At 39.2% G+C, this 26,798-nt stretch overlaps 2 protein-coding genes and 1 pseudogene across 7 annotated transcripts in view; 2 read left to right on the top strand and 1 right to left on the bottom strand.

Annotated features, from left to right (window-relative positions):
* Nucleotides 1-13,305, top strand: part of ZNF345 (zinc finger protein 345) — a 50,889-nt gene extending 37,584 nt beyond the window's left edge. For all 4 annotated transcript variants that reach the window (XR_014237533.1, XR_014237534.1, XR_014237535.1 and 1 more), the window contains one exon: nt 12,477-13,305. The gene's annotated coding sequence lies outside the window, so the exon portion shown is untranslated. The remainder of the gene's footprint in view (nt 1-12,476) is intronic.
* Nucleotides 1-26,785, bottom strand: part of ZNF790 (zinc finger protein 790) — a 95,077-nt gene extending 68,292 nt beyond the window's left edge. For both annotated transcript variants that reach the window (XM_082367337.1, XM_082367336.1), the window contains exon 1: nt 26,553-26,785. The gene's annotated coding sequence lies outside the window, so the exon portion shown is untranslated. The remainder of the gene's footprint in view (nt 1-26,552) is intronic.
* On the top strand, nt 171-3,529 carry LOC309616646 (heterogeneous nuclear ribonucleoprotein A3-like; annotated as a pseudogene). Its single transcript has 2 exons — nt 171-732; nt 1,100-3,529. The product of its transcript is annotated as a heterogeneous nuclear ribonucleoprotein A3-like (transcript).
* Nucleotides 26,786-26,798: the final 13 nt, after the last annotated feature.

Raw genomic sequence — 26,798 nt, 5'->3', positions numbered from 1 at the left:
TTCTTCAGACCTTATTCTGCATCAAAGAATTCATGCTGGTGAGAAACCTTATGAATGCAAGGAATGTAGGAAGGCTTTTGCAAGAAGTTCAAATCTTAATCGCCATCAGAAAGTTCATAATGGTCGGTCCCATATTGAACTCGAGTTGGAAGAGGCGAGTCCGGTCTCAAAATGGAGGTAAAACCGCCACCTGGTCGCCTCCAGCCCGACTCTGGCCGTCGCCGCCGCCGCCGCCGGGGGGAGGAGGGCCATGATCCTAAGGAACCAGAACAGTTGAGAAAATTGTTTATTGGTGGTCTGAGCTTTGAAACTACAGATGATAGCTTAAGAGAACATTTTGAGAAATGGGGCACACTTACAGATTGTGTGGTGATGAGAGACCCCCAAACAAAACGTTCCAGGGGCTTTGTTTTTGTGACTTACTCTTGTGTTGAAGAGGTGGATGCAGCAGTGTGTGCTCGACCACACAAGGTTGATGGGCGTGTAGTGGAACCAAAGAGAGCTGTTTCTAGAGAGGATTCTGTAAAGCCTGGTGCCCATCTAACAGTGAAGAAAATTTTTGTTGGTGGTATTAAAGAAGATATAGAAGAATATAATTTGAGAGACTACTTTGAAAAGTATGGCAAGATTGAAACCACAGAAGTTATGGAAGACAGGCAGAGTGGAAAAAAGAGAGGATTTGCTTTTGTAACTTTTGATGATCATGATACAGTTGATAAGATTGTTCAGAAATACCACACTATCGGGGCTTCCCTGGTGGCGCAGTGGTTGAGAGTCTGCCTGCCAATGCGGGGGACACGGGTTCGAGCCCTGGTCTGGGAGGATCCCACGTGCCGCGGAGCGACTAGGCCAATGAGCCACGACTGCTGAGCCTGTGCGTCTGGAGCCTATGCTCCCCAACGGGAGAGGCCGCGATGGTGAGAGGCCCGCGCACCGCGATGAAGAGTGGCCCCCACTTGCCACAATTGGGGAAAGCAGAAACGAAGACCCAACACAGCCATAAATATAAATAAATAAATAAATAAATAAATAAATAAATAAATAAATAAATAAATAAATAAATAAAAAAGAACAGCAAACTTAAAAAAATTTTTTTAAGAAATACCACACTATTGATGGGCATAATTGTGAAGTTAAAAAGGCCCTTTCTAAACAAGAAATGCAATCTGCTGGATCACAAAGAGGTCGTGGAGGTGGATCTGGCAACTTTATGGGTCGTGGAGGAAACTTTGGAGGTGGTGGAGGTAACTTTGGCCGTGGTGGAAACTTTGGTGGAAGAGGAGGCTATGGTGGTGGAGGTGGTGGCACCAGAGGTAGTTATGGAGGAGGTGATGGTGGATATAATTGATTTGGAGGGGACGGTGGTAATTATGGTGGTGGTCCTGGTTACAGTAGTAGATGAGGCTATGGTGGTGGTGGACCAGGATATGGAAACCAAGGTGGTGGATATGGTGGCAGTGGTGGAGGATATGATGGTTACAATGAAGGAGGAAATTTTGGAGGTAACTATGGTGGTGGTGGGACCTCTAATGATTTTGGAAATTATAGTGGACAACAGCAATCAAATTATGGACCCATGAAAGGGGGCAGTTTTGGTGGAAGAAGCTCGGGAAGTCCCTATGGTGGTGGTTATGGATCTGGTGGTGGAAGTGGTGGATATGGTAGCAGAAGGTTCTAAAAACTCAGGAGAAAAGGGCTACAGTTCTTAGCAGGAGAGAGAGCGAGGAGTTGTCAGGAAAGCTGCAGGTTACTTTGAGACAGTCGTCCCAAATGCATTAGAGGAACTGTAAAAATCTGCCACAGAAGGAACGATGATCCATAGTCAGAAAAGTTACTGCAGCTTAAACAGGAAACCCTTCTTGTTCAGGACTGTCATAGCCACAGTTTGCAAAAAGTGCAGCTATTGATTAATGCAATGTAGTGTCAATTAGATGTACATTCCTGAGGTCTTTTATCTGTTGTAGCTTTGTCTTTTTCTTTTTCTTTTCATTACATCAGGTATACTGCCCTGTAAATTGTGGTAGTGGTACCAGGAATAAAAAAGGAATTTTAAACTTTTCAATATTTGTGTAGTTCAGTTTTTCTACATTTTAGTACAGAAACTTTAACAAAATGCAGTTTTGAAGGTGTTTCCTTGTGAGTTAACAAGTAAAGAAGATCATTGTTAACTACTATTTTGTATGAATTTTGCTAAAGTTAACTGTAAAGAAACACATGCTGACTTGCAGTTTAAGGGGATCTATTCTCCCTATTTCCAAACCATGAAATGAATGGGCTCTGACATGTGGAGAGAATAGATATTTGTATGTTTGCAAAGTGTGTTTTAGATAATAGAATTGGGTATTTAAATTAGCATATTTGTGAATTTAATAGCATTAAGATTTACTTCAAATGAAAAATCTCAAAATTCCTATTTGGTTTTTGTGCATTTTCTTTCAAAATGTAATCATATGATTTTAGTGTATTAGCTTTGCTGAGAGTCCTAGCTGTGTTTAGAACATCTCCATTCTACATTCACCTTGGTCACATGTGAACTGCTGCCATAGTTTTATTTGGGTGTAAAGAATGTCTCCTGCCCTCTGTTTAAATTCTGGAAAGGGATAGTGAATGTTTTCGTTTCCTCCTACCTTAAGAAACATTCTTAAAATCTTCATAATACAGGACAGTGTAAGCCTGCTCTGTCTGAGCGAATTAGTGGCTACTTTTTTATTTTCCTTTTTAAAGCACAAGAGGCCCATAAATCTTCAGTTATTTTCCTTGGTTTAATATATATTTTTTTGATACAAGCTCTCAGAGCAAGAGAATAAAAATCATGCATTGTTGAACCCTTAACTGGCAGGCATGCTTTCCTGTTTGTACCCTCTGCATTTTACTGGATGAAACCAAGGATAGTCTAGATATAATCATCCCAAGTGATTACTTCAGTAGAAGTGTACCACACTTGCTTAGTACAAACAAGCTTTTCACTTCCTCAAGACCTGAATTCAAATTTGGATAGTCAGAGTTTGTACTCACTTAAAATCCCAAAGAACACACTGTTATTTCCATGTGTATGCTTGAACCTAAATCATGCTGGTATGAGTTTACAATTTGTTTGGAAGACCCTGGTTGAGAAGAGTTTTAGATAACAAGGTAGTATATATATATATATATATATATATATATATATATATATATATATATATATATATATATATATATATATATATAAACCAATGTCTACTGTTTTGCTCCAGCTAGTGCTTAAAATTTCATTCGAGCCCTAAGTATGTGCCCTGCTGTTATTATTTCTTCGGTAGTTGAACGTTAAATTTGAGATTCTTATTTTTGTTTTGAGAAGTACTAAGCAAAACAAGCAATAAAAGGGGGGATGGGGCGTGCTAGTGTTTGAATATGCTCTCGTTGCTCTAATTCTGTGCCTCTGTGCATTAATATTTGGATGCATGCAATGCCAGCATGGAAATCGGTCTTCACAGACACTGCAGTTTTCCAGAAAACACTCACAAACCAATAAATGTAACAGACAACATTCCATTTGTTAATGGACATATGTGAATAAGCAGTGTAGAAAATAGGCTAATTATTAGAAAACGGTTAAGTCTTTAACAACTTCAAGTATTGGTTATATAAATGGACACTGTCAATGTTCATAACTTAAACCTGGGTACCTGGTTAAAATAATGCTTGGGAAACATTTTATTAAAATTAAGCTAGGGCTTCCCTGGTGGCGCAGCGGTTGAGAGTCTGCCTGCCAATGCAGGGGACACGGGTTCAAGCCTTGGTCTGGGAGGATCCCACATGCCGCGGAGCGGCTGGGCCCGTGAGCCACAACTACTGAGCCTGCGCATCTGGAGCCTGTGCTCCGCAACAACAGAGGCCGCGATAGTGAGACGCCCGCGCACCGTGATGAAGAGTGGCCCCCACTTGCCGCAACTAGAGAAAGCACTCGCACAGAAACGAAGACCCAACACAGCAAAAATAAATAAATAAATAAATTTATAAAATTAAGCTAAATTGTCAAAAAAAAAAGTTCATAATGGTAAAAAAATATTATGAAAGGAAGATCTGTCAGACTTTTAAGCATGTCTTTCAGGTAACAGACATGAGAGATAAACCCTAGAAATATAATTAATAGGGAAAATCTAAGGACTTCATTGGTGAGAAAATATAGATATATAATTAATATGAGAATGCCTTATGTGTTTCACAGTGGACTACCATAAGAATAACATTAATATTGGAAGGCCTTTATCCATTCATTCCTGTCTAAATTTCTAAAGCTTTCTAATCATGAGTGTAGAAAGTGAAAAATCTTTTTTGTTGCATTTTTTATTTTAAAATACTTTAAATCCACTTTTTTTTTTAATCCACTTTATTTTTTATGTACCTATCATTGTAATATAGCTATTATAATTATGTAAAATTACAAGATATAATTACAATTGCATAAAATTGTAATAATTATGATATAATTATGCATAGCTAAAATACTATATAATTTTAAGTTATGCATTAAATATTAAAATTTATTTTGTTCTCACCAGAATTCTTATTCCAATACCACTTATTCAGTAACTATTTCCTGATACTTTTTATATGCAGTTTGATGACATTTTATATTCTTATTATTATAAGCTTGGATTTAATGACAGCCTTTTTATACCCCAACATCCAATTTGGAGACTCTTCAGTTGATCTTTTTAAAGTACACTTCTACCTGTATATATCTTTGCATCTGAACCATTTTATTAAAAACATCACTACTTTAAGATGTATATTTTAATATTGATAAAACTACATCTTTATTTGTATATATAAATTGATATTTTTAATAAAATGATTTTATTGTAATAATTTTCTCTGAATTTTTTAAGAACTACAAAGAAGCCAACAAAATTACCTTTAATCCTCCCAAGGAGATATAACTATTGTCAAATTGTTGGAACAAATCCTTTCATAAATTATTATATTTATATTTTATGTAAAATGGACAAGGCTATATTCACTAGCATATGTTGGTTTTGTAAGGATTAAATGAGTTAATATATTTAAATGGCTTATAATTAAGAGTGTAACATACTCAGTAAATATAATCCATTGTCAAAATTATTTTTTCCTTTGGCTGTTTTATTATTTATAGAAAGTCTCTTAACTATAGTGCACATTTGACTTAATAGCATAAATTTAATATTGGAGAAAAACTTTAAACTTCTAGTTAGTGGAAGCAAAGTCATCATCGTCACTCCTTCTTAGTCATGAGATGATTTATCCTGAAGGAAAAACCATAAACATATTATGAATAATGCCTTCATTCAAATCTAATCCTTTATGCTGAATCCTAAAATTCACATCAGCATGAAACCCTGTTGATAATATTACTGCCAACATTATCTGGCGAATTAAAAATAATATTTTATTGTGGGAACATCTGGCTCTTGATCCAATGCATGTTTAAACTCACATTTGGTTAAGGATGAAATAAAAGCTTAAAGTACAATTTCTTTGGAAATAATGGATACTGAGTATCCTACACAGCAACACCTGTGGGAAGTGGGCAAAATTACTCATAGAAGAATTTATAGCTCTAAATCCAGACATGTATTGCAATATCAGAAAAAAATGAAAATAAACTAAGCAAAGATTATATAGGTTATACATATAACTACTTGGTAATAATTTTTATAACTTTATTTTTTAAAGTTTAAATTTATTTATTTATTTAATTTTTGGCTGCGTTGGGTCCTCGTTGTTGTGCGCGGGCTTTTTTTTAGTTGCAGTGAGCGGGGGCTACTCTTCGTTGCAGTACGCAAGCTTCTCATTGCGGTAGCTTCTCTTGCTGTGGAGCACGGCTCTAGGCATGAAGGCTTCAGTAGTTGTGGCACACGGACTCTAGAGGGCAGGCTCAGTAGTTGTGGCGCATGGGCTTAGTTGCTCAGCGGCATGTGGGATCTTCCCAGACCAGGGCTCGAACCTGTATCCCCTGCATTGGCAAGCACATTCTTAACCACTGTGCCACCAGGGAAGCCCCAGTAATAATTTTTAAAAATAAAGAATGCATGTACGAAAATTCTAAGTCTCCAGCATTAACTGTAGAAGATTTAGAAACACTAGTAGTGCAATGAAATTAAATTAGAGATGGATGGTTACCTATAAAGAAAACTATATCCAGACAGTCTACACAGGCAAAATTCTCAAAACATCAAGAACTATTGTATATTAAAAGATAAGGGACTTCCCTGGTGGCATCTTCTGTCTCTGACCTGTAGACCTTCTCTTAAAAGGCACATCTGGTTAGTTCCTGCTGATCTAGGATAATCTCCCATTTAATTAAAGTTACCTGTTTAAGGACCTTAATTTCATGTTTCCAAAATCCCTTCACCTTTGCCACGTAACTTAATATAATTATAGGAGTGATATACCATAATACCATCACCTTTGCTGTACTTTATTGGTTAGAAGCAAGTTACAGGTCCTGCCCTACAGTTAGGCATGGGTCCTTGGGAGTCATCTTAAAATTCTGCCTTCTTCTTCATCTTAAAATTTGCCACACAATGCAAAGAAGCATTTCTGGGCAGTGAAACAAAGAATAGTTACCAATATAGAAATGGGAAGCAAAGAGGAGTGAACCAGCCAGCCTCTTTTCCCTCCTTAAGCCTGCCAGTTTTCCTCTGGTACTCCATATTAGCAAAGCCTAATAGGAAACCAGCTGGAATACTAGTATTTAGTTTCAAAATAATAAACAGTGTATAAGGGTGTTAGAATTGAAGCTAAAGGTCCCATTGCTTGTTTTTGAGGCAAGAGGAAAGCAACCCATCTTTTCCTCCACAGGGGTAGGAATACACAGCACAAAACAACTCCTTTGAAGTAGTTCTTTACCCCCAACCAATCCCATTTCTCAGCTTCTATGATATCTCTACTCTGCAATGTCCAATAATTAGCCAGTAAGCCATATGAGGCTATTTAAATTTAGATTTAAAATAAATAAAATTTAAGATTAATTTCCTCTGTCTCATCAGGCACATTGCAAATGCTCAATAGCCACCTGTGGCCAGTGGCCATTGTATTGGACAACATATTATAGATCATTTCCATCATTGCAAAAAAATTACACCACACAGTCCTATAATGTCAACAATCTGTTGGAGTTATTGAATTATAAGAGAAAACTTAGTTTTCTTTGACTCTGTTACATATCCTGCACTGATATTCACAGACTTATTTTGGAAATCAGGGAGAGTTGAGACCATTACTTTGTGGCTTCACTTAAAAGAAAAAAGTTATATTTTATTATCCTTTTAAATTATGAGACCAGTCTGAAGTTGCCTCGGTAGAAAGTTAACATACAGAAATTGGGACTTCCCTGGTCGTGCAGTTGTTAAGAATCCGCCTGCCAATGGAGGGGACATGGGTTGGAGCCCTGGTCCGGGAAGATCCCACATGCTGCGGAGTAACTAAGCCCTTGCACTGCAACTACGGAGCCTGCACTCTAGAGCCTGGGAGCCACAGCTACTGAGCTCGCGTGCCACAACTACTGAAGCCCACGTGCCTAGAGCCTGTGCTCCACAACAAGAGAAGCCACCTTAATGAGAAGCCCGTGCACTGCAACAAAGAGTAGCTCCCGCTCACCACAATTAGAGAAAAGCCCGCATGCAGCAGCAAAGACCCAACACAGACAAAAATAAATAAATAAATAAATTTATTTTAAAAACATACAGAAATCAATTAACTCATGTACAGATATTCTTAAGAAATAGAAGATCCAATAGAAAAAAAAAGCTTTTTCAGTAGTCACAAGAAAAATCTGAGCTATCATGAAATAAAATTCAACAAAAAATCTATGATCATTATTTTTTTTGTTTTTTATTTTTGGCTGCATTGGGTCTTTGCTGCTGCGCGTGGGCTTTCTCTAGCTGCCGTGAGCAGGGGCTACTCTTTTTGGTTTTTTTAACATCTTTATCGGAGTATAAAGGGGCTACTCTTCGTTGCAGTGCATGGGCTTCTCATTGTCATGGATTCTCTTGTTGTGGAGCACAGGCTCTAGGCACGCAGGCTCAGTAGTTGTGGCGTACGGGCTCAGTTGCTCCGCAGCATGTGGGATCTTCCTGGGCCAGGGATCGAACCCGTGTCCCCTACGTTGGCAGGCGGATTCTTAACCACTGCGCCACCAGGGAAGCCCTGCTGTTGGATTCTTTATGCTAGTATTTTGTTGAGGATTTTTGCATCTATGTTCATCAGAGATATTGGCCTGTAGTTTTCTTTTTTTTCTGACATCTTTGTCTGGCATTGGAATCAGGGCCTCGTGGAATGAGTTTGAGAAGGATAGGTGTTAGCTCTTCTCTAAATGTTTGATAGAATTCAACTGTGAAGCCATTTGGTTCTGGCCTTTTGTTTGTTGGAAGATTTTTAATCACAGTTTCAATTTCAGTGCTTGTGATTGGTCTGCTTATATTTTCTCTTTCTTCCTGGTTCAGTCACAGATGGTTGTGCCTTTCTAAGAATTTGTCCATTTCTTCCAGGTTGTCCATTCTATTGGCATATAGTTGCTTGTAGTAATCTCTCATGATCCTTTGTATTTCTGCAGTGTCAGTTGTTACTTCTCCTTTTCCATTTCTAATTCTGTGGATTTGAGTCTTCTCCCTTTTTTCTTGAGGAGTCTGGCTAATGGTTTATCAATTTTGTTTATCTTCTCAAAGAACCAGCTTTTAGTTTTATTGATCATTGCTATTGTTTCCTTCATTTCTTTTTCATTTATTTCTGATCTGATCTTTATGATTTCTTTCCTTCTGCTAACTTTGGGGTTTTTTGTTTTTTGTTCTTTCTCTAATTGCTTTAGGTGTAAGGTTAGTTTGTTTATTTGAGATTTTTCTTGATTCCTGAGGTAGGATTGTATTGCTATAAACTTCCCTCTTAGAACTGCTTTTGCTGCATCCCATAGGTTTTGGGTCGTTTTGTTTTCATTGTCATTTGTTTCTAGGTATTTTTTGATTCCCTCTTTGATTTCTTCAGTGATCTCTTGGCTATTTAGTAGCGTATTGTTTAGCCTCCATGTGTTTCTATTTTTTACAGCTTTTTTCCTGTAATTGATATCTAGTCTCATAGCGTGTGGTCGGAAAAGATACTTGATACAATTTCAATTTTCTTAAATTTACCAAGGCTTGATTTGTGACCCAAGATATGGTCTATCCTGGAGAATGTTCCATGAGCATTTGAGAAGAAAGTGTATTCTGTTGTTTTTGGATGGCATGTCCTATAAACATCAATTAAGTCCATCTTATTTAATGTATCATTTAAAGCTTGTGTTTCCTTATTTATTTTCATTTTGGATGATCTGTCCATTGGTGAAAGTGGGGTGTTAGAGTCCCCTACTATGATTGTGTTACTGTCGATTTCCCCTTTTATGGCTGTTAGCATTTGCCTGATGTATTGAGATGTTGGGTGCATAAATATTTACAATTGTTATATCTTCTTCTTGGATTGAACCCTTGATCATCATGTAGTGTCCTTCTTTGTCTCTTGTAATAGTCTTTATTTTAAAGTCTATTTTGTCTGATACGAGAATTGCTACTCCAGCTTTCTTTTGATTTCATTTGCATGGAATATCTTTTTCCATCCCTTCACTTTCAGTCTGTATGTGTCCCTAGGTCTGAAGTGTGTCTCTTGTAGACAGCATATGTATGGGTCTTGTGTTTGTATCCATTCAGCCAGTCTATGTCTTTTGGTTGGAGCATTTAATCCATTTACATTTAAGGTAATTATCGATATATATGTTCCTATTACCATTTTCTTAATTGTTTTGTGTTTGTTATTGTAGGTCTTTTCCTTCTCTTGTGTTTCCTGCCTAGAGAAGTTCCTTTAGCATTTGTTGTAAAGCTGGCTTGGTGGTGCTGAATTCTCTTAACTTTTGCTTATCTGTAAAGGTTTTAATTTCTCCTTCGAATCTGAATGAGATCCTTGCTGGGTAGAGTAATCTTGGTTGTACGTTTTTCCCTTTCATCACTTTAAATATGTCCTGCCACTGCCTTCTGTCTTGTAGAGTCTGCTGAAAACTTTGCTGTTAACCTTATGGGGATTCCTTTGTATGTTATTTGTTGCTTTTCCCTTGCTGCTTTCAATATTTTTTCTTTGTATTTAATGTTTGATAGTTTGATTAATATGTGTCTCAGTGTGTTTCTCTTTGGGTTTATCCTGTATGGTATTCTCTGCGCTTCCTGGACTTGATTATTTCCATTCCCATGTTAGGGAATTTTTCTACTATAATCTCTTCAAATATTTTCACAGACCCTTTCTTTTTCTCTTCTTCTTCTGGGACCCCTATAATTCAAATGTTGGTGCATTTAATGTTGTCCCAGAGGTCTCTGAGAGTGTTCTCAATTCTTTTCATCTTTTTTTCTTTATTCTGCTCCCTGGCAGCTATTTCCACCATTTTATCTTCCAGTTCACTTATCCGTTCTTCTGCCTCAGTTATTCTGTTATTGATTCCTTCTACAGTATTTTTAATTTCAGTAAATGTGTTGTTCATCACTGTTTGTTTGCTCTTTAGTTCTTCTAGATCCTTGTTAAATGTTTCTTGTATTTTCTCCATTCTGTTTCTGAGATTTTGGATCATCTTTCTATCATTATTCTGAATTCTTTTTCAGGTAGGTTGCCTATTTCGTCTTCATTTATTTGGTCTTGTAGGTTTTTGCCTTACTCCTTCGTCTGTAACAAATTTTTTTGTCGTTTCATTTTTTTTTTTTTTTGATGTGTGGTGCTGTGTTCCTGTCTTACTTGTTGTTTGGTCTGACACGTCCAGCACTGGAGTTTGCAGGCAGTTGGATGGAGCTGGGTCTTGGTGCTGAGGGGAGGACCTCCGGGAGGCCTCACTCTTACTGATACTCCCTGAGGTCTAAGGTTCTCTGTTAGTCCAGCTGTTTGGACTCAGAGCTTCCACCACAGGAGCGAGGCCTGACCTCTGGCCTGGGAACCAAGATCCCGCAAGGTTTGTGGCATGGTAAAAAAAAAAAAGAAAAGGAAAAAAAAAGAAGGAAGAAAGAAAAAAAGGAGCAGTACAATATCAAAGAATAAAAAACAAAATAAAATTAGAAAGATAAAAAATATATTAGGAAAAATAAAACTATAATTGAAAGAACTGCAACTAGGTAAAATAAATCCACAACAGAAAAAAGAAAACAAGAAAAAAAAAGTGTGGGGGGGGGAACAGGCCAAAACGAGAGATCACTAACAAAGTATAAAGAATAAAATAAAAGTAGAAAAATAAAAGATTTATTAGGAAAAATAAAAATATAAAAGAATCAACAACAATGAATCAACAAGGTAAAACAGAACCCCAATTAAAAGAGGAAAAAAGAAAAGAAAAAAGCCTTGGCTATGGGGGGTAGTTTAAGCTGGGGTGGAACTTAGGCAGAGGCGGGGTTTAGGGTGGGGTGGGACCTAAGCGGGTGAGGGGGTGATGTTTGAGCGTGGGGCTGGGCCTAGGCAGGGTGATGTTCAAGCGTGGGGTGGGGCCTATGCTTAGGACCTGTACAGAGGGGGACAGGCAGCACGTGGAAAAGGGGGGCCTCTGGAGTGTGGCGTTCCAGAGTTTGGAGGTGGGTCCCTGAGTGAGGGTGTGTGGGTGGTGTTTAGGCCCAGCGCGTTGGAGGGTGTCTCCGAGTGTAGAGGTGGGGCCCTGGGTGGGGCTGTAGGGGTGGGGCTTGGGCTCTGCATGGCACGAGGGAGGCTCCAAGGGCAGAGGATTAGGCCTGGGAGCCCAACAGGCTCCTTGGTGCCTATGTGGACAGGGAAAGCACTGGCCTCATTCCCTTCAGTTCCTTCACACCCCTCCCCCACCATCTCCCCCAGGGTCTCCCCCATCCCTGCTGGACCCCTAACCGTGGGTGGGTCCTGCTGGGTGTAGGAACTCCTTCCCTCCCCCAGCCACCCCTCAGGGGTGCTTGTCCCAGAGGTCCGGCCTTTACTTTTGCTCCCTCTTCCCTCCCTCCCACTCCCTCAGGACCCGCACAGCTGGAGGGGGCCTAGGTGGGCAGAGGATCGGGCCCAGGGTCTCAAACAGGTTCCTGGGGGCCCAAGTTGGCAGGGAAAACCTGGCCATGCTCCCTTTTTATCCTCTGCCCTCCCAGTGGTTCCCCAATTTCCCCCTTTGGGCGTGGGATCCCTTCCCCTCCCCCAGCCACCCCTCAGGGGCACTAGTCCCCTCCTGCCTCCACTTCTCCTTCCCCTTCTCTCCCCTCATGCCCCACGTCCTACCCAGTCGCTGGGGGTTCCTCCCATCCCCTTAGGTGTCCATGGTCACCCACCGGTGCCTGGTAGATGCCCTAGTTGTGAGGAGACGTGAATTCTGCGTCCTCCTAGTACACAATCTTGACTCCTAATTGCAGTTTAATTCCTGTTTATACCATAAAAGTTTCATTTCTTCCAGGAAAAAAAACAGTGAATGAAAAACAAAAATGACTGTTTTCTATTGTGCTTTCTTTCAGACTGTGGATCTAGGCCTGAAACCAAGAAATTATCTCTGAAGAAGGAAATTTATGAAATAGAATCACCCCAATGGTTTATATTGGGACATCTTACAAAACATGGACTTGAGTGTTCCTGTTACAGAAATGATTGGGAATGTGAAAGAAAGACTGGGAAAAAACAAAGATCTCATGAAAAAAAATTAATCAAGTTATTTTCAACTATGAAAATATACACACTTTCAGTCAGCACACATCTTTTATTCTATATCAAAAACTTTATATTGAAGAGAAACCCTGTGAATGCAGGGACTATGAGAAAGGTTTGGTGCATGACTTTCAACTAACTGCACATCAGAGAATTGATACTGGCAAGAAATTCAGTAACTATAAGGAATATGGGAAGGCCATTAGTAGAGGTTCAGAACATACTCAGCCTCAGATCATGCTTCCTGGTGAAACCTATGAACATAAGGAATGTGGTGGGGCCTTAGACAGTGTACAACATCAGAGCATCCATACTGAGGAGAAAATCTATGAGTGTAAAGAATGTGGAAAAGCCTTTAGTACTGGTTCAATATTTAAATCACATCAGAGAATTCACACATGTGAGAAACCCTGTCTAGCTAAAGAAGGTGGGAAGGTTTTTCATCATTCCTCAGACCTTATATTCACCAGAGACTTCACAGCAGTGAGAAACCTTATCAATGTAAATTATGTGGAAAAGCCTTTAGTAGTACATCAGCCATTATTCTGCATCAGAGAATTCACACTGGTGAGAAACCTTATCTATGTAAAGAATGTGGTAAAGCTTTTCATTATTCCTCAGATCTTAAAAGACATCAAAGAATCCATACTGGTGAAAAACACTATGAATGTAAGGAATGTGCCAAGGCCTTTAAGAGTGCATCATATTTTTTAATACATCATAGAATTCAAACTGATGAGAAGCCCTATGAATGTAAAAATTGTCCTAAGGCATTTAGAAGTAGTTCAGCCCTTAATTGACATCAGAAAGTTCATACTGGTGAAAAACCCTGTGTATGTAAGGATTGTGGAAAGGCCTTTTGTAGCAGTTCAAAATTTATAGAACATCAGAGAATTCACACAGGTGAGAAGCCCTATGTTTGTATGGCATGCGGAAAGACCTTTCATAACATTTCTATACTTACAGAACATCAGAGAATTCACACTGGTGAGAAACCATATGTGTGTAAAGAATGTGGAAAGGCTTTTTATCACCCTTCAGGCCTTAGCCAACATTGGGGAATTCATATAGGTGAGAAACCCTATGAATGTAAGGAATGTGGGAAAACCATTAGCAGTAGCTCAGCCGTTATCAGGCATCAGAGAATTCATACCGGTGAGAAACCCTTTGAATGTAAGGAATGTAGAAAGGCCTTTCATCGTTCCTCAGATCTTTCTCAACATCAGAGAATTCATATGGTGAGAAACTCTATGAATGCAATGAATGTGGGAAGGTTTTTGTACGTAGTTCAAATCTTAATCAACATCAAAAAAGTCATGCTGGTAAGAAACTGAAAGGTATCTGTGGGGAAAGGCATTCAAGTATGGATAGTTACCTAATTTGAGATAGGACTTCATGCTGATGAGGTATCCCATAATTAATACAAAGAGGCTTTTATTTGCTTTTCACAACCTAAATACGTAAGAATACAGTAAATGTCAGAAGACCACAGTTCATTCCTTACTTAATATCAGAATTTATAACTGTGAATGAGGAAAATAAAAACTTATTTTGTGCCAGATCAACCCTAAACAACAGAGAACTTATTAAGGAATAACTGTGGGATTTCATTTTATTTTTCCTAATTTAATTCTAAGGTATTTTTGTCCTATGTATATTTACTGATCATTAAAATTATTTACCGGTCAATATTAATTTAATTTTTAGTTGTGCATTACAGTTCTGAGTTGACTTCTTTTTCTCCAAGATTCTGAACCCATCACTACTTATTCTCTCTAGTTGCTTTTCCTACTGGTTTGGTGATTTATTCTTATTTATATAAACTTAAGTTTCAGGGCAACAATTTAAGTATTCATATGTATATGTGTGTGTATGTATATGTATATACATATATATATCTGTAACTGTACCTGTGCTTTTTTGTCTTAATTATTTTTACTTTTTATATATTTTAATATAAATAGAACTATACCACTTTTTTTAAAGAGAGTTCCTTTTAATATTAATATTTTATTAATTTTATTAATTTTTTCAGAGGAATTCAGAAGGCACAAAAGAAACCTTTAATCCTATCAACCATTATAATAACCACTCTCAAATTGTCAAAACAAGTCTTCTCAGAAAATTTTTAAAGAAAATATCATATTTCATAAACTACATTTTCTATGACAGAATACATCATGAACAGTTTTCCAAGTCAGTAAATATCATATCATTATCCTTACTTGAATGGAGTTAGTGTTTATCTGTGTGGCTCTACTATTATTTTACTAATCTGTTGATAAAATATATTTACCTTCTAAATTTTGCCTTTATAAACAATTCTTTCAATATCCTGTTTGCACATTTTGTATACTTGTCTGCTTTATTTTTTATTTCTGAAATTATCCATGGGTGCCTTATACTTAAAAAAATTTTAAACATTACAGATAAGCTAAACTCCCTTTTGTCTAGTTCCCTTACCCTAGTTTCTTCCCTAAATTTACCACTGTTGGCAGTTTCATTCAAGATCCTTTTTATTTTACTTTATTTTATTTTCAAGAGCCTTTTTACGCAACGGCACACACACATATATAAGTATATATGTATGTGTGTGTGTGTGTGTGTGTGTGTGTGTGTGTATATATATATATATATATATATATACACATACCGTTTATAATCTGTAGAAATGTAATATTGCTTTCAATCTTATGTATTATACTTCAAGTATGCCAAATGGAGGTGACTATAGTAACTGTCAAAGAGTGTAATGAGGATTACATGAGTTAATGAACCCATGTATGTAACTGGTGACTTGTTCAGTAAATGTTAGCAATTATAATCTTCATCTCTTTCATTTATGGAATGGTGTTTAACCACAATATATACCTTATGCAATAACAAGACACTTCATATCGGAAATAAACTTAAAACCAAAATTAAATAAAGATGTTAAAATGTAGTAAAGCCTTCCTGTAGAACTCAGTCTTTATGCTGAATCATGACATACCAGAGTAAAAATGTCCATAAATGTGTATAGGGTGGTTGAGACCACAACTATCAGAATAATGAGAAGTGTACAAAAAATAGTAATATTATAGAACACATTATCTAACTTAGAACACATTGGGTAGCCAAAATATCCAAATACTAATTCAATTCTCATCTAAATTGCCCTTTGATTAAAGGTGAAATCAACACAAATTACAATTTCACTAGGAATAAATAATAGTGGGTATTCTACATAGAAAATGGTGCCTGACAAAACTACATGGAAGAAAATTTACAGCTCTACATTCATGGATGTATTAGAATACTAGAAAATTTTAAAATAAGTATATAGTTTTGAGAAGCTAAGAAAAATCCCAGAAGTATCTAAAGACAATGGAATGCATTTGTAAAAATGAAGGTAAAAATAACTGAAATAGAACAATGAAAAGTCTAAATGGATGAAAAGCACAAATGGTGTTTCTTGAAGAAAACAATTTTAGAAGTTCTGGTGAAAAAAAGGGAGATAAGCATTATGACTAAGAAACTGACATTACTACAAATTAGAGATTTTATGGGTAGCATATGTACCCTTTTTGCCAGTAATTTTGAAAAAGTAAAATGCTTATTTTTCAAAAATAGAAATCTCCAGAATTGAGTCAAGAGAGATAGGAACACTCAGTCCAATAAAAACTGAATAAACATCTAGCCATTTCTAAAGAAATTGCCTGATACTTTTTATAGGCAAGATTACCAAAACTTTAAGGATCTCCTCATAGAATATTTAAACATGAAAGTTTGATATTTAATTCTATGACTCTTGCATAACCTTAATTTTAAACTAGAAGGGGAAAACAAAACTTATGGTACCAATTATGAATATTTGTGTAACATCCTAAATAAATCAGTAATTTAAATTCCCAAGTGTATTCAGTTAAATCTAGATGATTGTTCACTCCAAAAAAGCTGAGCAATATTTCTATAGTTTACACAAAGTCCAAAAATTTCTTTGAAAAAATGTTGATCCATCTGGCATAATTTTCCTTCTACATCAAAAATTTCCTTTAGCAGTTATTTTAGTGCAGGTACACTGCCATTAAATATCTCAGCTTTTGTTTGTCAGAATATGTATTTTATTTTAATTTTTCTAGATATATTTAGAATTCCAGGTTGACAGAATATATATATGTTCTGTTTTTCTGGAGAACCCTAATATATCCAGGCTATGAACATCATTGGGGGACCTTATCCTGCCAACTACCTGCTGCCAGTTTTGCAAAAGTGGCTATGCCATTTTGCATTCACAGTAGCAATGTATGAGATTTCTATTCGGTCCACATCCTCATCAACAACTGATATGGTGAGTCTTTTCAATTTTAACTATTTTACTGAGCATGTAGTAGAATTACATTGTGGTTTTAATTTGCATTTCTCTGAGAAGTACTGACTTTTGGCATCTTTTCCTATGTCATTTGTTAGCCATTTAAATGTACTCTTTTGTGAAGTGTCTGTTCAAGCCTATTGCCTATTTTTATTGGGTTGTCTGTCACTTTTTCTCACCAAATGAGAACTCAGGCCAGTTAACACCTTGTTTAAGCCTTATGAAACCCTGAGCAGAAAACCAGTCATGTCATACAGGACTTCTGACCTACAGAACTGTGAGCTAATAAATGGGTGTTTTCTTTTATAGCAAAAATATTGAATTTATTACCAAATGCCATGTACAGAAAACAGTGGCGTGATGTCTAATTTAATCATGATTTACATCAAGAGAAAAAAAGGCCAAAAATACTCAAATGCAAATGATCAAAAAACACCAGCTATTAAAACTTAGAGAAGGGGACTTCCCTGGTGGCACAGTGGTTAAGAATCCACCTGCCAATGCAGGGGACATGGGTTTGATCCCTGGTCCGGGAAGATCCCACATGCCGTGGAGCAACTAAGCCCGTGTGCCACAACTACTGAGCCTTACACTCTAGAGCCCATGAGCCACAACTAATGAGCCCACGCACCACAACTACTGAAGCCCACGCGCCCTAGAGCCTGTGTGCTGCAACTACTGAAGCCTGTGTGCTCTAGGGCCTGTGTGCAGCAACTACTGAGCCCACATGCTGCAACTACTGAAGCCTGCACACCTAGAGCCTGTGCTCTGCAATAAGAGAAGCCACCGCAACGAGAAGCCCGTGCACTGCAGTGAAGAGTAGCCCCCGCTCACCTCAACTAGCAAAAGCCTGCGTGCAGCAATGAAGACCCAATGCAGCCAAACAACAAAACACAAAAACTTAAAGAAGATAGGGGACTTTTCACACGCATTGCTATATCCCCCAAGGTCTCTATAGATGCTTAATAACTGTGAGTGGGTTGAACTGAACCAAATTTAAGTGGGTGCTGTTTTAAGATGCTAAGTTTTTGTTAATTTATTATGCCATAATAGAAAACTAAAATAGATTTGGATACCAGAAGTGAAGTGCTGCTGTAACAAATAACTAAAATGTGGGAGTGGAAATAGGAGACTGGAAGAATTGTAAAGAGCATGATAGAAAAAGTATAGACTGCTTTGAACACACTGTTAGCAGTTCTTAAAGATCTTTGTCAAGCTCACGTACACAAGACAAGGCCTGACTGTTTCAACCAGTAAAATACTATGAACCACTCTTAGACTTGGACAGTTTATTACTTATGTATACAATGAAAAGACACCAAGCTCCCTATGATCCTTGTTCTAGATGCCGAAAAGGATGGCACTGAAACAAAGGGGCTGGATGAGTGCATTGTAAGTTGTGGGATACTAACTTCATTGCTGAGAAGTCAGTCCCAGACTGCAGCTAAGCAGTTTAATATTCAGCAGTTCTATTCTTTTGTTGGTGGTGTGTTGTTTTGTTTTGTTTTTGCAGCTCTATTCGGGGTGGGGGGGCGGGGCGGGGCAGGCGGTGTTGGGCAGAAAGCCCCATACTTCACCAGAACCTGAAGGTGATTAGAAACTATCTCAAAACAGCCTCCCAAGTTCTAACACAAGGAGGCAAATGGGAGATGGCCTGGTAGCAGCTCCTTACTGGCCTCCCACCTTTCATGTTCTAGGAGAATCATAAGGCATTCTGCCAAGACGCAGGTAAGCTGTATTTCAAGACTTCACCTGCATGGGTCCATGCAACTGTAGCGAACAGTGGAGCTGTTCCCCACAATTCCACGCCCCAACCGTTCAGTATCCAGCTAAGAATTCTCAGGATCATAGGCTACCCCATCTGATACTCTAATTAGTTGTATAGATAGAGGCTTGGACCAAATATGTTCCATTGCCTTAAGAAACATAGTGACCACTGACCACAACTATGACTTCTAGTAGGCCCAATCTGGAGCCAAGTCAGCTAAATATGTCCCAGCTGCCATTGGGATCAACCTGAGAGAGCAACACACTTTTTTTCCAAGGTGAAAAATGGGTTGCTCTGCTTTCCCTGTTTCAATGATCCAAGTGTGGCAAGAAATGTTTGCAATGTATGCACATACACATCACCTGTACTGGCCAGTGGGAAGTCCAGGGCAATACAATTGTCTATTACCACTCATCCTAGAGAGTTTAGAATAATTAACAGTTTGAAAAACAAGAGAATAGGCTAAAGAAAATCCTATCAGTGTCAAAAAATAATCTTGTTCTATCATTTCAAGTGGAGGCTGTTCCTTTCTGAAGTCAGCAGCTCTTGGAAGGCTTCTGATTAGGACTATTTGTTGGTCAACAGTTATGTTGACGTGATGGTGACAGTTTGGGATAAACTGGCCAGGTGCTGGACAGGGATAAGAGTTGAGAGAGATTAATGGTCCCTCCCTCTACCCTCACCTCAAAAGGTCTAAGTGTTCTATACCCAATGATCAGGGTTGTTCCTCTTCTACAGCCATATGATCGGTCTCCAACCAGTCCCTGCAGCAATCACTTCATTCTTTTTCCAATATCCCCCATGTCTTATTGATACCATATGGCATAACTCATCCCTAGATGCCTCAGCAGTTTCTTACTACACCTGTACTATCCTAGAACCTCCTCCACTCCTGTTGTGTGGACCATGCCAGCACCACCTTAAGAGTCATCACCTCGTGGTGATCATTTTGTAATGTATAGTAATATTGCATCACTATGTTGTGCACCAGTAACTAATATAGTGTTGTAGGTCTATTATACTTCAATGACAACAACAAAAAAACAAACAAACTCATAGAAAAAGAGATCAGATTTGTGGTCACCCCAGGCGGTGGGTAGGAGGAGGGGGAATTGGATGAAGGTCGTCAAGAGGTACAATCTTCCAGTTATAAGATAAATAAGTACTAGAGATGTAATATATAACATGATTAATATAATTAATACTGCTGTATGTTACATACAAAAGTTGTTAAGGGAATAAATACTAAGAGTTTTCATCACAAGGAAAAATTAATTTTTTCTTTTTCTTTTGTATCTATTTGAGATGATGGATGTTCACTAAACTTATTGTGGTCATCATTTCATGATGTATGTAAGTCAAATATTATGCTGTATACCTTAAACTTATATGGTACTGTATGTCAATTATAGCTCAATAAAACTGGAAGAAAAAAAAAGTTAGATGAGGGAAGGGATGGGACAAGGAGAACCCTGAAGGAGTCTAGCTTGCCCCTGCCCCGATGTGAGGAGCAGAGTTACAACTGGTCTCAGCACACAATTTTGCCCCAGCCAAGGGCCCAAGTCCAAAAAACAGGAAGGGCTGAGAAGCTGTGGGAGACAGCTAGTACTGACTGCTGGACCTTTACTTCATGTCAGATTTCACGTTATCCTCACAAGCACTCTTAGAGAAAGGTGCTATTAGTCTATTTAAAAATAAAAACTTAGGGAAGGAGAAATGGGGAGGTAATAGTCAAATGGTTCAAGTTTCAGATACACAAGATGAGTAAGTCCTAGAGTTTACTGTACAGCCTAGGGCCTATAGTTAATAATATTGTATTGTATACTTGAGCATTTGCCAGGAGGGGAGATCTTACAGTCTGTGTTATCACACAAAAAATAATAATAAATAAAGAGGGTGGGAGGAGACTTTTGGAGGTAATGGATATGTTTATGGCATGGATTCTGGTGATCATGATCATGATCATGATGTGTACTTATCTCCAAACTCATCAAATTAATGTATTATCAGTTTTTTGTATTATATCAATCATACTTAACAAAGTGGGTTTTTTTGGGGGGTTAAATATTTATATTTATTTGGCTGCACTGGGTCTTAGTTGCGGCATGCAGGATCTTAGTTGTGGCATGCGGGATCTAGTTCCCTGACCAGGGATTGAACCTGGGTCCCCTGCATTGGGAGTGTGGAGTCTTAACCACTGGACCACCAGGGAAGTCCCAATGAAGTGTTTGTTTGTTTGTTTTAAAGATATTAATGTAGTAGGCAGAGCACAGGCTCTGAACTCAAGAGAGAACTGGTTTTGAATCTCAGTCCTTGCCTTAGCTAACATGAATAAAATTTAAAATTCCTCCACTTTGAGGATTTTGGGGGGTTACAAAACATAGAATTTGGGCAAGCATATAGGTGATAAAAGGTGATAAACATTATTTTTCCCCTTAAAAATAAAACAAAAATTTAAAACATCACCTCATATTCATGATCATTATCATCAATAGCCATAATTGCTAAATTCAGCAAGTACAGCCAGGAGACAAAAGAAGTACTAGGTTAGAGTTTCCCAGCCCCCTTTTCTCCAAGGGTATGTGTGGAAGGCAAAAAGGTAGAGTGAGAAGTTAATTATGTAGATTGGGTTTCTGACAGCAGTCTGGGCCTCTTCCATCCTCTCCAACCTCATAATTAAACATTCTATTTAAATGGAAGGTTATCATTTTGGGAGAATTGCCACATTTAGTGCCCAAACTGCCTGTCTTAAGTATGTACTCCACTGGGAGCTGTCTCAGTTGTCCAATTATCTTTTCAGTTTCTCCATCTTTCCATTTTCCATCTTTAAATGGCACTTGCTGCCTGCATATGATACAGGGCATAAAAGGTCCAGTGAATATCCCATGTAGCTGCCTGTTGCAGCATATTTTTTTGTTATAAGGTGGCACTATTGTCTGATTGGATATGTTCAGGGAATCCAAGTGGATAACAATGTAACACATCTATGGCTTAGATGACCATACTATTCCATCTAAGAGTCTTTGAAAAGTATGGCCCCCATCTGCTGTGTGGACAGGATGGCAGTGCTATACACTGAAAGGGTGTTTATTGCAGTCAATTCCCACCAGTACCTTTGGGTGGAACAGAGAGAGCCTATATGGTCTATTTTCCAGGACTGGCCAGGTCTGGTACCCCTGGCTATGTATCCAAGAGTTCTCTTTGCTACTCAACTGCATAGCTGACAGCCTAGGCATATTTGCTGGGCTTTCCTGACCTCTTGTGTTGGAATCACTATGTCTCATTTTGGGGCTCAGTCCTGAATTATAGATGGATCATCTATACACGCGTGATTGTGAATCCAGGTGGCCATGGCCCTTACCTGGGTCCTTATCTGATGATCTCATAGATTCCATTCCGATAAATTTCTGTTGTTTTAATCCACCTAGTTTGTGGCACTTTGTTGTAGTAGCCCTAGGAAACTAATATACTGGTTGACAGTGTCAGGAATGTGCTGTGTCCAAAACCCAAGGGGATGTCATTGCCTAGTGGATTTTTTGCCATAGGCTCCAGTCTGCATATTGTCAGTTGCTGACACTTGGTCCTCCTAAAACCCTTTTCCATGGGCATCCACATGGTTACAACCAAGGGATGTGGGTCTTGTGCAATCTCTTGCCATAATGCTTCATCCTCACAGAGGCTGAAACTTAATTATCCAGTTGTCCCACCACCAGGTACAACACCACATCGCCAGTGCACTGGCTCCTGCCCATGAGTCAGTGAAAATGTAACAAGGTACATTTTGAGGGATATTTTCCAGGGGAAGCATCGCAGCCTGCAGTTCCTCCCATTAAGCAGAGTTCTCTTTTCCATGCACAACTTTAAGCATTTTTCTTTGAGGCTGCACAGCAGCAGTGGTCTAGTACATCCCACCTGTTTTTAACTTAGCTGATATGTCCATGAACCAGGCCCAGGAATACTCAGGAATCTTACTGTATTGAAGCTCCCTAGAAGCTCAAGGTGCTGGAACAGACACTGCATCTGACATAACTGCATCTGGAGAATGACTAGTCACTTATTCATGTAGATGTGAGATGCCAAGAATGACCAGTTTGCTTCTTTTCTGGATATTCCACTTCCACTTAAAAATGAATGCTGTTGTGCAATATTCACTTTGTTGGTATTCACATTTCTAACCCAGGATAGGGATGTTTGTGTAACACAACCTGCTATTGGTTTGTTAGTCTTCAGTATCCAGTGACTAATAATGAGCCAGTAATTGTCTCTGAAACGGGGTATTTTTTTGTATTGGCTTGCATAGTGTCCCCTACAAATTCATGGCTACCTGGAGCCCATAAATGTGACTTACTTATTTGGGAATACAGTCTTTGCAGATATAATCAAGTTAAGATGAGGTTACACTGGATTAGGGTGGGCCCTAAATGCAACATGACTGTTGTCCTTATTTTTTTAAAAGGCAAATTTGGACACAGTGACATGGCCATACGAAGAGAACGCCATGTGATAACAGAGCCAGAGATTGGAGTGATGTGTCTACAGGCTAAGGAATGCCAAGAATTGCCAGAAACCACCAGAAATAAGGAAAAAACAAGGAAAGATTCTCCCCTAGAGCCTTCAGAGAGAGGCCAACACCTTGATTTCGGACTTCTGGCCTTCAGAACTGTGAGACAATAAATTTCTGCTGTTTTAAACCACCTAGTTTGTGGTACATTGTTGTGGCAGTCCTAGGAAACTAATAATACTCGTTGACGGTGTCAGACACGTGCATGTCCAAAACCCAAGGGAATGCCATTGCCTAGTGACCACATCTTTTTGCTACAGGCTCCAGTCTGCATAAATGTCAGTTGCTGACACTTGCGGCTCAAAAGGCTTGTTAGGGCTGACTGGCCAGAATAGAAGGGCAGCCTGTACAGCTTGTTGGATAGTTTCTAAGGCCTGTTATTGGACAGTGCCCCTTTTGAGTGATCTTATATAGTGAGTTAGGAGGATCCTCATGTGAGGTATGAAGTGCCTCCAACACCCAAACGTGCCTATATCACATGTTGTGCCTCATTTTGTTTGCTGGAGCTTTTAAGGCCAACAATTTTTCTTTAAAAAGCTCAGGGCTTTTTCTCTGGGCAGCCCACATGGTTCCCAAGAATCTTCCTTCAGTGTTTAGCCCCTGTATCTTATTGGGATCTTAATCTTCCAGCCCTGGTTCAGATAATTGACTCATCTTATGAAAGGCAGTCTATATGCTGTGCTTAGCCCTTCCAATCGGAACAATGCCATCAATGTAATGGTATCAGGACATCTCTGGTAATATTTCAGCCTTTTTAGATCCCGGCCTATTCACTAACAATGAATTGTGAAGAGTTTAGGTAGCCTATGACAACATGATAAAATAAAGGTAATTAGAACCTTGTGAAGGCAAATTGGCACTGATTTGCAGAATGCAACGGGATGCTGAGAAGGTATTAGCAATGTCCACCAACCACTGCAAGACAGACTCCTTCAGTCTGCATTACAGACTCTGTGATTGTTAATACTGGAACTGCACGTGTGAGAAAGACTACTGCCACACTGAGCTTCTGGTAGTTCACAGTCCAGAGCCAGATAACCTTGTCTTTTTCACTGGCCACTGAGGGCCATTATGTGACATAGTTTCTTTAAGCACCTCCTCCTCCACTAGCTCCTTGATCAGTATAGTGACCTCTGACCTCTTCTACTCCCTCTGTCCTCCTTCCCCAGTATCCTATACTGCTTCACAGTAACTGCATGACTATACTGAAGAAGTCTAGTGAGCTCCAGGTTGGGTACTGGCGTCACTACCACTGTTCTAATTGTGGCATTTCGCCATTGGGAACACCCCTAATGGTCAAGAGAATTATTACCTATAATTAATACATCTGTTACCACAACACATTCAGCAGTATCAGTTACAACCACTTGAGTGGGTATTGCTCCAAAAGAGTCCACCTATAAAGTTATACCAGTCTATTGATCAATCTGGAAATTACTTTCCAAATTATTTCTGGAAGTTATTATTAACCGCTTCAAGTAGTTTTTTTGACCACACCCAAGGGTGCTTCCTAGCACCGCAGTAACTTATGTCCCAATGTCCAAAAGGGCTTAGAATGTTTGGCAACCTTGGTCACTGTCAAGTCCCCAACATACCTTGATCAGTGCAGGTGGCCTTGGGTCCCTCTTAGGGAAGGATGGACCTTTGCCTTTACTCCAGTCCTATTTGTTCTTAAAGGTGGTAAGGAAAGAGAGGCACTATTGAAGGCACTGGATCAACACAATCTAAACAGCACAGACCTCTACAAGAGGATCCAGATTCTCTTGGTCCTCTTCCTGTCTGCCCAAATTAATACTAAAGCTGGCAGTTATCGTCCCCTGTTACAGAAGATATACAAATGGACACATCAGGTAAATTCAAATGAAAACCACCATGCACCCACCAGAAAGGTTAAAAAGGAAACACATAGTGTGTTAGGATACAGAGCAACTGGAACTATAATACATAGCTGCAATCAGAAAACCACTTTGGAAAACCTTTTGGCAATGTATTACTATAGTTAAACATATGCATAACCTATGACCAGGAAATTCCCCTCCAAGATGCACACATACACACAGCAAAATACACAAACGAGACTGTTCAAAAGCACTATTCCTAGTAGCCCCAAGCTAAAAACAAGCCAAATACCATCAACAATGAGAGTAAGTGAACTTTATCAATTAATCTCACAAACTGAATATTTGGCAAAAGAAGTCAGACCAAAGGGGTTAGAAAGTGTGCATACAATATGATTGCATTTATGTTAAGTTCAAAATCAGGCAAAACTAATCTGTATTGTTGTAAGTCATGTGATGGATATCTTTACAGGAGACCAGTAGGGGACTTCTGGGGTGCTAGTTATGAAACTGATCAGAACCCTGTGGGGGCCTCCTGGGCACAAAAACCTTTCTGTGTCCCCAGTTTCTTATTTGCAGGATAAAGGCTTCAGCCTCCTAGACCTTCCTGAATACCAAATAGCAGATTCAAACACTTACTAATCAAGGAAGTAAGGGAATGCAGAAACCAAGAATGACCAGTCAAGAAACTATAGTGCATGGGACTTCCCTGGCAGTCCAGTGGTTAAGGCTCCATGCTCCCAATGCAGGGGGCATGGGTTCATTCCCTGGTCCGGGAACTAAGATCCCACATGCTGAGTGGCGTGGCCAAAAAAAAAAAAGAAACCATAATGCAACCATTAAAGCAGGATCCTGGTTCCTCCTCAAGGGATATACATAATCATATCTTTGCATTCTTCTGCAGGAACTAAGGCTCCCACCTAGGTGGAGGCTGGTAACTTTAGGCTGAGCACAAGAGTCCTGGAACACTGCCCTATTACCTCACCACCAATCAGAAGAAAGTCACACACCCTGCAGCCCTCACCCCAAATTTTGCCTGTTAAAACCAGCAGGGAGTTTGGGGGTTTTGAGCACAAGCCACCCGTTCTCCTTACTTGGCCCTGCAATAAACCTTTCTCTGCTCCAAACTCCAACACCTCAGTTTGGCCTCACTGTGCTTCAGGCACACGAACTTGTATTCAGTAACAGTTACTCTAAGTTCGAGCAATTTATGAAAATTCACCCATCTTTAACGATTTGGTCACTCTTTGGCATGTTACATTCAGAAAGTGGACTTTAAACACTTAATTTTTTTTTTAATCATAAAAACTGTATCAGGAACAGCTGTACAACCACACCCCCAAGGTCACAAACTGAAGCAAATGCACTCACCAGCAGTAAAGGGTCACTCTCCTTACGTCCTCCTCCACAGGCCAGGCTGCGGTAACGGCCTGGAGATTCATCTCCTTTAGCCTCCTCGGAATCCGCTCTATCTTACCCTCCACCTGCCAGAGCCTTAGGACTCTGCGGCGGCACCCACCGCCAACCCGTGGTAATCTGAGGCTGAGAGAACAGGACGACCCCTTTTGGCCCTCTAGGGCTCTTAGTCCACACTACACGTCCCAAAAGTCCCCGCGG

Source organism: Balaenoptera borealis (assembly GCF_965194805.1).
Source record: "Balaenoptera borealis genome assembly, chromosome: 19".
In the NCBI taxonomy this organism is placed as follows: Eukaryota; Metazoa; Chordata; class Mammalia; order Artiodactyla; family Balaenopteridae; genus Balaenoptera; species Balaenoptera borealis.
Note: the sequence above shows the minus strand (reverse complement) of the source record. Positions and strands in the feature narration are given on the sequence as shown.